At 39.3% G+C, this 10,247-nt stretch overlaps 1 non-coding gene across 1 annotated transcript; it reads right to left on the bottom strand.

Moving 5' to 3' along the window:
* Window positions 1-9,613: 9,613 nt before the first annotated feature.
* Window positions 9,614-9,717, bottom strand: LOC148571894 (small nucleolar RNA R71). The gene has a single exon (XR_015908322.1). It is a non-coding gene; the product is annotated as a small nucleolar RNA R71 (small nucleolar RNA).
* Window positions 9,718-10,247: the final 530 nt, after the last annotated feature.

Here is a 10,247-nt window from a genome sequence, read left to right as displayed (position 1 = left end):
TGACAACCACCTCTGTTCTATCTGCACTAGCTTGAGTGTGTATCTCTTAGCCTCCTGGTTCATGATCAGAGTCTTCGTGGTATAGGCTAGAATTATTGGCGGCCATTCCTGAGATCCAGAAAGTCTAAACATTGTCTGTGGTATTCCGAGTAGGATCTGGGAAGGGATGACTGTGAAGAGCTTCAAACTCATGAGTGTTGGGCGTAGTGACAGACGCAAAAGAATCAACGGATTCTATTCCAACATGAGTGAGAACCGACAGATGATTAGTCGTGCGGTGACAGCGCATTTGGACCATTTTCACTGAGAGGATGGATGGTAGCCATTGACAACGGTGATCTACCAACATATAGCTTGCCATGGAAGGAGACCTGCGTGCGTGAAGAAGAAGACAGTAGGAAAGTAGAGATTCAGAAGATAGAGCATCTCTAAAACCTCAATCTATTCTCCATTACTGCATAACAAGTATTATTTATTTTATGTTAATTACTTTTCATAAACCCAACCATTTTTATTATTAATTTCCTGACTAAGAATTACAAAATAACCATAACTTGCTTCAAGCCGACAATCTCTGTGGGATCGACCCTTACTCACGTAAGCAAGGTTCTGAAAATCGAACCGGTCATCGAACCGCTCTAGCTACTGGTTCACTGGTTCATAGGTTCAACCTGTTCGACCGTAGTTGAACTGAAAAAATTGTTTTATAATAAAATAATAAATAAAATATAAATAAACACATGAAAATATAATTATAGTCTAATCTAAACTTTAAAAAATCATTCAAATTAAAAGTACTACATAAACCAGAATGTTATAATCTCATTCAAATACAAATGCAAAAGTCAAAAAACAAAACAACCAATCAAACATAACATAGCAGCATCAAAATGATCCAAGTTTGTCATCAATCATCAACCCTACTAAGTGGAATAAGATTTTTTGTTGTATATCTTTCTAAAGAATGTACACCTGTGAATAACTAACAACCCATCTACAATAGAGCAGGATCATCATCACCGCCTTCTAAGATGTCCATGTTTAATCTTCATTTACATAATTAAACAAATATTTATATACCAAAAAATGTAATGAGAGAATCATTCAAAGGTACCTCTCCTGCAGCTTTTTTTGAAACTTCCCCCTCTGAAGATAGAGCTCGGTCAGCACATAAATGGGAATGAGCCACATTTCCAACATAAGTGAAATCATACATGTTATGGCCATCACCAATAATGAACTGTTCAATAGAGAATTAAAATTAAAGAATTAAAAGACTTTAAGAAATTTTCTGGTAATAAGTTACATGTGCATATTGCTCTGTCCAAATCCCTCTTTGTTTCTGGAAGCACAAAGGTTTTCTATTATTTGCAACAAGCCAATTTCTTTCAATTCATGGATAATTTGAATCATCAAGCTATGTCCCACTCAAGATTAATTGTCCAGATTAATTAGCTACTGAAGGAGAGTACAAAAATTTATTAGGGCACTCACTACAAATGCAGTGCAAAGCATAGCCTTCAGCAGAAACTCACATTAAGAGTCAGGAAGTATGACTGAGTATGCCATAGCATCAGCTACAAGGCTCTACAAAGCAGTAAAGTCAAGCTAATTGCTAACTCTTCTCATTCTGCTCAGCCCAAAGGGGATAGGATATAAGAGCAGAGAACAGATCAAATAAATATTAAGCCTGCCTAAATCATGCAAAAACTACAAAAATGTATTCATAACAGTTTCAGAGACTCAGAGTTCAGTTCATCAGAATCAGTATCAGATTTCATCACAAAATCATGTTCATAACTAAATTAAAAATTACCTGGAGATGAGGAAATCTATTGCTTTCTCTTATAGCTCGAAGGACTTCACCGCTTCAACGCTTCAACGCTTCAACCGAACTCTATTGCTTTCTCTCAGAGGCAGAGCTCGACGGAGGTGACTGGTCGAAGTGGCTGAGGGCGCGACGGAGCTAAGTGCGCGATGGAGCAGACGGCGCGACGGACCCAACGGCGCCACGGAGCTGACGGCGCGATGGTGCTGACGGCGTGACGGTGCTGAAGGCGCGACGGAGGTGAAGGCGCGATGGTGCTGAAGGCGTTCTCTTTGTCTCTCACAGTCTCACTCTCTCTGACCCTTGCTTCAGGACGCTGGAGTGCTGCTGGATGAAAGGAAAGTGCCAAGGGGAAAACTGAAAAGGGAATTAGGGTTCCAAAACGCAAAACGCAGCCGTTTTACTGCAAGGCTAAAAAACCGGCCGGGTCCCGGTTCAGTTCGACCCACCGGTAACCGGCCGGTTCATCGGTTCAATGCCGATTTTCAAATCCTGCGGTTTTTCTTATTATCCGAACCGCTTTAGTGTCTGGTTCACGGTTCATCCTGTTCGACCAGCCGGTTCGAACCGGTTTTCAGAACATTGCACGTAAGGTATTACTTGGACAACCCAGTGCACTTGCTGGTTAGTGGTACGAGTTGTGAAAAGTGTGATTTACAATTCGTGCACCAAGTTTTTGGCGCCGTTGCCGGGGAGTGTTCGAGTTTGGACAACTGACGGTTTATTTTGTTGCTTAGATTAGGAAAAATTTATCTTTTTAGTTTAGAGTCACTAAAATTGCGTCTTCTATTATTCTTTTTGGTTGAAACTTTTTTTTTAAAATCCTTATTTTCTTTTTTAATTTTTTTCGAAAATTTTTTATAAACTAATAATTGAGTTTTTTTGTTTGAGTTTAGTTTCATATTTTAAGTTTGGTGTCAATTGCATGATTTTATTTTTCTTTCAATTTTTTTCGAATTATTAGTGCTTAGAATATAAAAATTTTTTAAGTTTGGTGTCCTTTGTATTTTTGTTTTCTTAAAATTTTTTCAAAAGTTGTTCTTAGCGTTCATCGTGATATTCAAAGTTTTCCTATTTGTTTTCTTTGTTTTGATCTAAAAATTTAAGTTTGGTGTCATTTTTACTGTTTTTTTCTTTCTTCATTAAATTTAAAAATATCTTTTCTCTTTATTTTAATTATTTTTCAAATTTTCCTTTAAAAATTCAGATTTTTATTTTAAAACTTTTTATTCTATCTTATCTTATTTTTGAAATTTCAAAATTCAAAATCTTTTTCAAAAATCATATCAAAAGTTTTTCAAAGCTTCTTAATTAAGTAATTATTTTAGTTTTGAAATTTATTTTTCTCTTAGTTTTTGAAATTTATATTTTAATTTCTAATTATTTTATTTTATCTTATTTTTTAATTATTTGGTTTGGTTTTATTTAATGAAATAAAAACAAAAATATATTTTATTTGCAATTCATATCAATTTCCTTTTATCCATCATGGACCTAAATGGAAATGAACAGTCGAGAAGGACTCTGGGGTCATATCCTAACCCCATTACTGCTGCATATGGGAGTAGCATCTATATACCTCCCATCAAAATAAGCAGTTTTGAGCTAAATCCTCAGTTCATTGTCATAGTGCAGCAAAATTGCCAATATTTCGGTCTTTCTCAGGAAGAACCTACTGAGTTTCTGGCGCAGTTCTTGCAAGTTGCTGACACAGTACGTGACAAGAAAGTAGATCAGGATGTCTACAGATTATTACTATTTTCATTTGCTGTAAAAGATCAAGCTAAGAGGTGGTTAAATAACCAACCTACAATAAGCATAAGAACATAGAAACAGTTATCAGACAAATTCCTGAATCAGTATTTCCCTCCAAAAAAGATGACACAGCTAAGGCTGGACATCCAAGGCTTTAAACAAGAGGATGATGAGTCCCTTTATAACGCCTGGGAGAGGTACAGAGGGATGCTAAGGAAATTCCCCTCTGAAATATTTTCAGAGTGGGTGCAGTTAGACATCTTCTACTACGGTATTACCGAAAAAGCTCAGGTATCTCTAGACCACTCAGCTGGTGGATCTATATACATGAGAAAGACTATTGAAGAGGCTCAAGAGCTTATCGATATAGTTGCTAGAAATCAGCATCTGTACATAAGTAATGAGTCCTCCATGAAAGAAGAAGCTAAGGCAGTATCAACTAAATTTAGTCCTCAGGAACAAGTTGCTGAACTCAATCAGCAACTATCTTCTATAACAAGGCAGTTAGCAGAATTTAAGGAGATGCTACAAGAAACCAAAAATGCTAACAAGGATATGGAATCACAATTAAATCAGACAAAATAGTAGTTATCAAAATAGATAACAGAGGAGTGGCAAGCAGTTCAATTAAGAAGTGGAAAAACATTAAATACCTCAACTCAAAGCAGCAGAAAGCCAAGAAAAGAACAGCTGACAGAGGATGAGCAACGTGCTACCCAAAATCCCTCTGAGGATAGTAAGAGCCCAGAGAGGAATAAGTCTGGCGTTCAAACGCCAGAAAAGGGTGAAAATTGGCATTAAACGCCCAATCTATGTCCAGTTCTGGCGTCCAAACGCCAGAAAAGGGTAGGAATCTGGCGTTAAACGCCCAATCTATGTCCAGTTCTGGCATTCAAATGCCAGTGAGGGATCAGACACCTTTAAGTGCTGATAATAACTCCCTCAAGAAGGCTTCTCAACCTGCCTCTATAGGAAATAAACCTATAGCAACTAAGGTTGAAGAATATAAAGCCAAAATACCTTATCCTCAAAAACTCCGCCAAGCAGAACAGGATAAATAATTTGCCCGCTTTGCAGACTATCTCAAGACTCTTGAAATAAAGATTCCGTTTGCAGAGGCATTTGAGCAAATACCCTCTTATGCTAAGTTCATGAAAGAGATCTTAAGTCATAAGAAGGATTGGAGAGAAACAGAAAAAGTTTTTCTCACTGAAGAATGCAGTGCAGTCAACCTAACAAGCTTACCAGAAAAGCTTAAGGATCCTGGAAACTTTATGATACCATGCACATTAGAGGGTACTTGTACCAATACAGCCCTATGTGACCTTGGGGCAAGTATCAATTTAATCCCTGCATCCACTATCAGAAAGCTTGGCTTGACTGAAGAGGTCAAACCAACCCGGATATGTCTTCAACTTGCTGATGGCTCCATTAAATACCCATCAAGCATAATTGAGGACATGATTATCAAGGTTGGGCCATTTGCCTTTTCCACTGACTTTGTAGTACTGGAGATGGAGGAGCACAAGAGTGCAACTCTCATTCTAGGAAGACCCTTCCTAACAACTGGACAAACCCTCATTGATGTCCAAAAAGTGGGAGTGACCTTGAGAGTCAATGAGGATGAGTTCAGGCTAAATGTTGTTGAGGCAATGAAGCATCCAGACACATCAAAAGACTACATGCGTGTTGATATTATTGACTCCCTGGTAGAGGAGATCAACATAGCTGAGAGTCTCGAATCAAAGCTAGAAGACATCTTTAAAGATGTTCAGCCTGATCTGGAGGAATCAGAGGAAATTAAAGAGCCTCTAAAAATTCCTCAAGAAGAGGAAAAACCTCCTAAACCCGAGCTCAAACCACTACCACCATCCCTGAAATATGCATTTCTGGGAGAAGGTGATACTTTTCTGGTGATCATAAGCTATGCTTTAAATCCACAGGAAGAGAAAGCGCTACTTCAAGTGCTAAGGACACACAAGACAGCTCTTGGGTGGTCCATAAATGATCTTAAGGGCATCAGCCCAGCAAGATGCATGCACAAGATCCTATTGGAGGACGATGCTAAGCCAGTGGTTCAACCACAAAGGTGGCTAAATCCAGCCATGAAGGAGGTGGTACAGAAAGAGGTCACCAAGTTATTGGAGGCTGGGATTATTTATCCTATTTCTGATAGCCCCTAGGTGAGTCCTGTCCAAGTTGTCCCCAAGAAGGGAGGCATGACAGTGGTTCATAATGAAAAGAATGAACTGGTTCCTACAAGAACAGTTACAGGGTGGCGTATGTGTATTGATTACAGAAGGCTCAATACAGCCACCAGGAAGGATCACTTTCCTTTACCATTCATAGACCAGATGCTAGAGAGACTAGCAGGTCATGAATATTACTGCTTTTTGGATGGCTATTCAGGTTACAACCAAATTGCAATAGATCCTCAAGACCAAGAGAAAACAGCATTCACATGTCCTTCTGGAGTGTTTGCCTACAAAAGGATGCCTTTTGGTTTGTGCAATGCACTTGCAACCTTTCAGAGGTGCATGCTCTCTATCTTCTCTGATATGGTAGAGAAATTTTTGGAAGTCTTCATGGATGACTTCTCAGTATTTGGAGACTCATTCAGCTCCTGCCTTGACCATTTAGCACTTGTTCTAAAAAGATGCCAAGAGACCAACCTAGTTTTAAACAAGGGAATAGAGATTGATCAAGCTAAAGTGGAAGTAATTGAAAAATTACCACCACGTGCCAATGTTAAGGCAATCAGAAGCTTTCTGGGGGATGTAGGATTCTATAGGAGGTTTATAAAAGACTTTTCAAAAATTGCAAAACCTCTGAGCAATCTGCTAGCTGCTAACACGCCATTTGTGTTTGACACAGAGTGTCTGCAGGCGTTTGAAACTCTGAAAGCTAAGCTGGTCACAGCACCAGTTATTTTTGTACCAGACTGGATACTACCATTCGAACTAATGTGTGATGCCAGTGACCATGCCATTGGTGCAGTATTAGGACAGAGGCATAACAAGCTTCTGCATGTCATTTATTATGCTAGCCGCATTTTAAATGATGCACATAAAAATTACACAACCACAGAAAAAGAGTTGCTTGTAGTGGTTTATGCCATTGAAAAGTTTAGATCATACTTAGTAGGATCTAAAGTTATTGTGTACACTGACCATGCTGCTCTTAAATATCTACTTACAAAGCAGGATTCAAAACCCAGGCTCATACGATGGGTGTTGCTTCTGCAAGAGTTTGATATAGAAATAAGAGACAGAAAAGGGACAGAGAACCAAGTGGCTGATCATCTGTCCCGGATAGAACCAGTAGAAGGGGCGTCCTCCCCCTCTATTGAGATCTCTGAAACCTTTCCGGATGAGCAATTATTTGCCATTTAGGAAACACCATAGTTTGCAGACATTGCAAACTATAAAGCTGTAAGATTCATTCCCAAAGAGTACAGCAGGCAGCAAATAAAGAAATTGATTTCTGATACAAAGTACTACTTATGGGATGAACCATATCTCTTTAAGAGATATGCAGACGGAATAATCCGTAGATGTGTGCCGAAGGAAGAGGCACAGAAGATCTTATGGCATTGCCATGGATCACAATATGGAGGCCATTTTGGAGGTGAGCGAACAACCACCAAGGTTCTCCAATGTGGCTTCTACTGGCCTACACTCTATAGAGATTCCCGAGAGTTTGTACGTAACTGTGACAGTTGCCAGAGAGCTGGTAATCTGCCTCATGGTTACACCATTCCTCAACAAGGGATCTTGGAGATTGAGTTGTTTGATGTATGGGGTATTGACTTCATGGGGCCTTTCCCACCATCATACTCAAACATGTATATTTTGGTAGCAGTAAACTATGTATCTAAATGGGTAGAGGCAATTGCAACACCCATTAATGATACTAAGACAGTGTTGAAGTTCCTCCAGAAACATACCTTCAGTAGGTTTGGTGTCCCTAGAGTACTAATCAGTGATGGAGGCACTCATTTCTGCAATAAACAGCTTTACTCTGCTATGGTCCGATATGGAATTAGCCACAAAGTAGCAACTCCATATCATCCACAGACAAATGGGCCAACTGAAGTCTCTAATAGAGAACTAAAAAGAATCTTGGAACGGACTGTAATTACCCATAGAAGGGATTGGGCAAAAAGCTTGGATGACGCTCTATGGGCATACAAAACAGCATTCAAGACTCCTATAGGAACCTCTCCATACCAGCTTGTGTATGGCAAGTCCTGTCATCTGCCCATGGAACTGGAGCATAAAGCCTACTGGGCAATCAGATTCCTAAACCTGGATGCTAAGTTAGCTGGAGAGAAGAGATTACTCTAGTTAAATGAGCTAGAGGAATTCAGACTCAATGCTTTTGAAAATGCAAAAATTTACAAAGAGAAAACAAAAAGATTGCATGATAAGAAATTATCATCTAGAGTCTTTGAACCAGGATAGAAGGTTCTGCTGTTTAACTCTAGGCTCAGATTATTCTCTGGGAAATTAAAATCCCGGTGGAGGGGACCATATGTGATTACAAGTGTGTCACCATATGGCTATGTGGAGCTTCAAGATAGTGATTCTAATAAGAAGTTCATTGTTAATGGACAGAGAATCAAGCATTATCTTGAAGGCAATGTTGAGCAAGAATGCTCAAAGCTGAGACTAGATTAAAAGCTCAGTAAGGTCCAGTTAAAGACAATAAAGAAGCGCTTATTGGGAGGCAACTCAATTTTTACTTATCTATGTTAATTTTCTGTTTTCCATTTTTATTTTATGTTTTCTTTAGGATGATGATCATGTGGAGTCACAAAAATCAAAGCAAAATCAAAAATAGCATTAAAAACAGCTCATCCTGGAGTAAGAGCTTACTGGCGTTTAATAAGCATCAGTAAGAAAGCAAGCATTTCTCATGAAGTTGCTATATTAGTTAACTTCTGATTTCAATTTTACATTCCGCAAATCTCATCTAAATCTTGATTCCGCTCAACTAGAACACACTTCTAATCCGAATTGCTCACTCAACCAATCCTTGTGGGATTCGACCTCACTCTATTGTGAGTTTTTACTTGACGATAACCGGTGCACTTGCCGGAAGGAATTTTGCCGATCGTGCAATTTCCTAAATCGTAGCATAACTAGTTTATGCGCATCAAGTTTATGGCGCCGTTGCCGGGGATTGGTTTTCGATTGACAATTCTCCAATTGGAAGTTAACTAGATTGAGCATTTTTTTTGTGTTTTGATTAATTCAATACAAGTTACTTGTTGAATTTTAATTTCTGCACTCTGTTACATACTTTCTTTCTTTATGCCTTTAAATTCAAGCAACTAACTCACTGACTCACTAACTGTTTGAATTAATTCCTCAATTGCTCTAACCATACTCTTCCATTAACCAAGAGTATTTCACTTGTTTGTTGCCTGTGCTGTGTTCTTGTATGACAGGTAGGAGAGGAGAGACATCAACTCCTCCATATACCGAACCAGAGAGGACCCTTCATAGACTTAGAAGGGAAGCAAGAGGGAAGAGAGTACTGGGAGAAGAAGAATCTGAAGGAGAATCTGAGGACAATTTTGAGGAAGATCTAGATCTCAACATGGATAGAGAAGTTCACAACCATGAGAGAGCTGATGGAAACAATGCCATTCCTGAGAGGAGGGTTCTTAGTTCATACATAAACCCAACCTCTGGGAATTGTGGTAGCAGCATCCAGAAACCACCCATTCAGGCCAACAATTTTGAACTCAAACCACAGCTAATATCACTTGTGGAGAATCATTGTTCATTTGGTGGTAGTGCTAATGAAGATCCCAACCAACATCTCACAAAATTCCTGAGAATTTGTGACACTGTGAAGTCCAATAGAGTCCAGGAAGATGCCTATAAACTGCTTTTGTTCCCATTTTCACTTAGGGACAAAGCAGCTAAGTGGCTGGAATCATTCCCAAGGGGGAGTCTAACAACATGGGATGAGGTGGAAAGCAAGTTTCTGGCACGTTTCTACCCCCCACAAAAGGTCAATAGGCTTCGATCTGAGGTTCAGACTTTTAGACAACAAGATGGTGAAACTCTCTACGAGGCATGGGAGAGATTCAAGGATTTGACAAGGAAATGCCCACCAGACATGTTCCATGATTGGGTGCAATTGCATATTTTCTATGATGGACTCTCTTATGAATCAAGGAAGGCTGTAGACCATTCATCAGGAGGTTCATTGAACAGGAAAAAGACTGTGGAAGAAGCCATTGAAGTGATTGAGACAGTGGCTGAGAATGAGTACTACTATGCATCAGAGAGACACAACACTAAGGGAGTCATGGAGCTGAACCATGTTGATACAATTCTAGCCCAGAACAAGGTGTTTGCCAAGCAACTAGCAGAGCTTACCAGGCAATTAGAAACAAAGCAAGTGGCTGCAATACACACACAAGATCAAGAGGAAGTAAGCATTGAAGGAGGTGATTGGGAAGAGGCCAACTATGTGGGAAACCAACAAAGGCAATCATATGATCCACATTCCAACACGTACAACCCAGGATGGAAAAATCACCCAAACTTTGGGTGGGGGAACCAACAAACCCAACCACAAAACCACAAACCTTACAACCACAACCAACATAACAATTTTACATACCAAAACTCCAACCAAAGATCAT

Source organism: Arachis ipaensis, chromosome B3 (assembly GCF_059453495.1).
Source record: "Arachis ipaensis isolate K30076 ecotype BB chromosome B3, ASM5945349v1, whole genome shotgun sequence".
Classification (NCBI taxonomy): domain Eukaryota; kingdom Viridiplantae; phylum Streptophyta; class Magnoliopsida; order Fabales; family Fabaceae; genus Arachis; species Arachis ipaensis.
The sequence above is the reverse complement of the archived record's forward strand: the minus strand, read 5'-3'. Positions and strand labels throughout refer to the sequence as shown.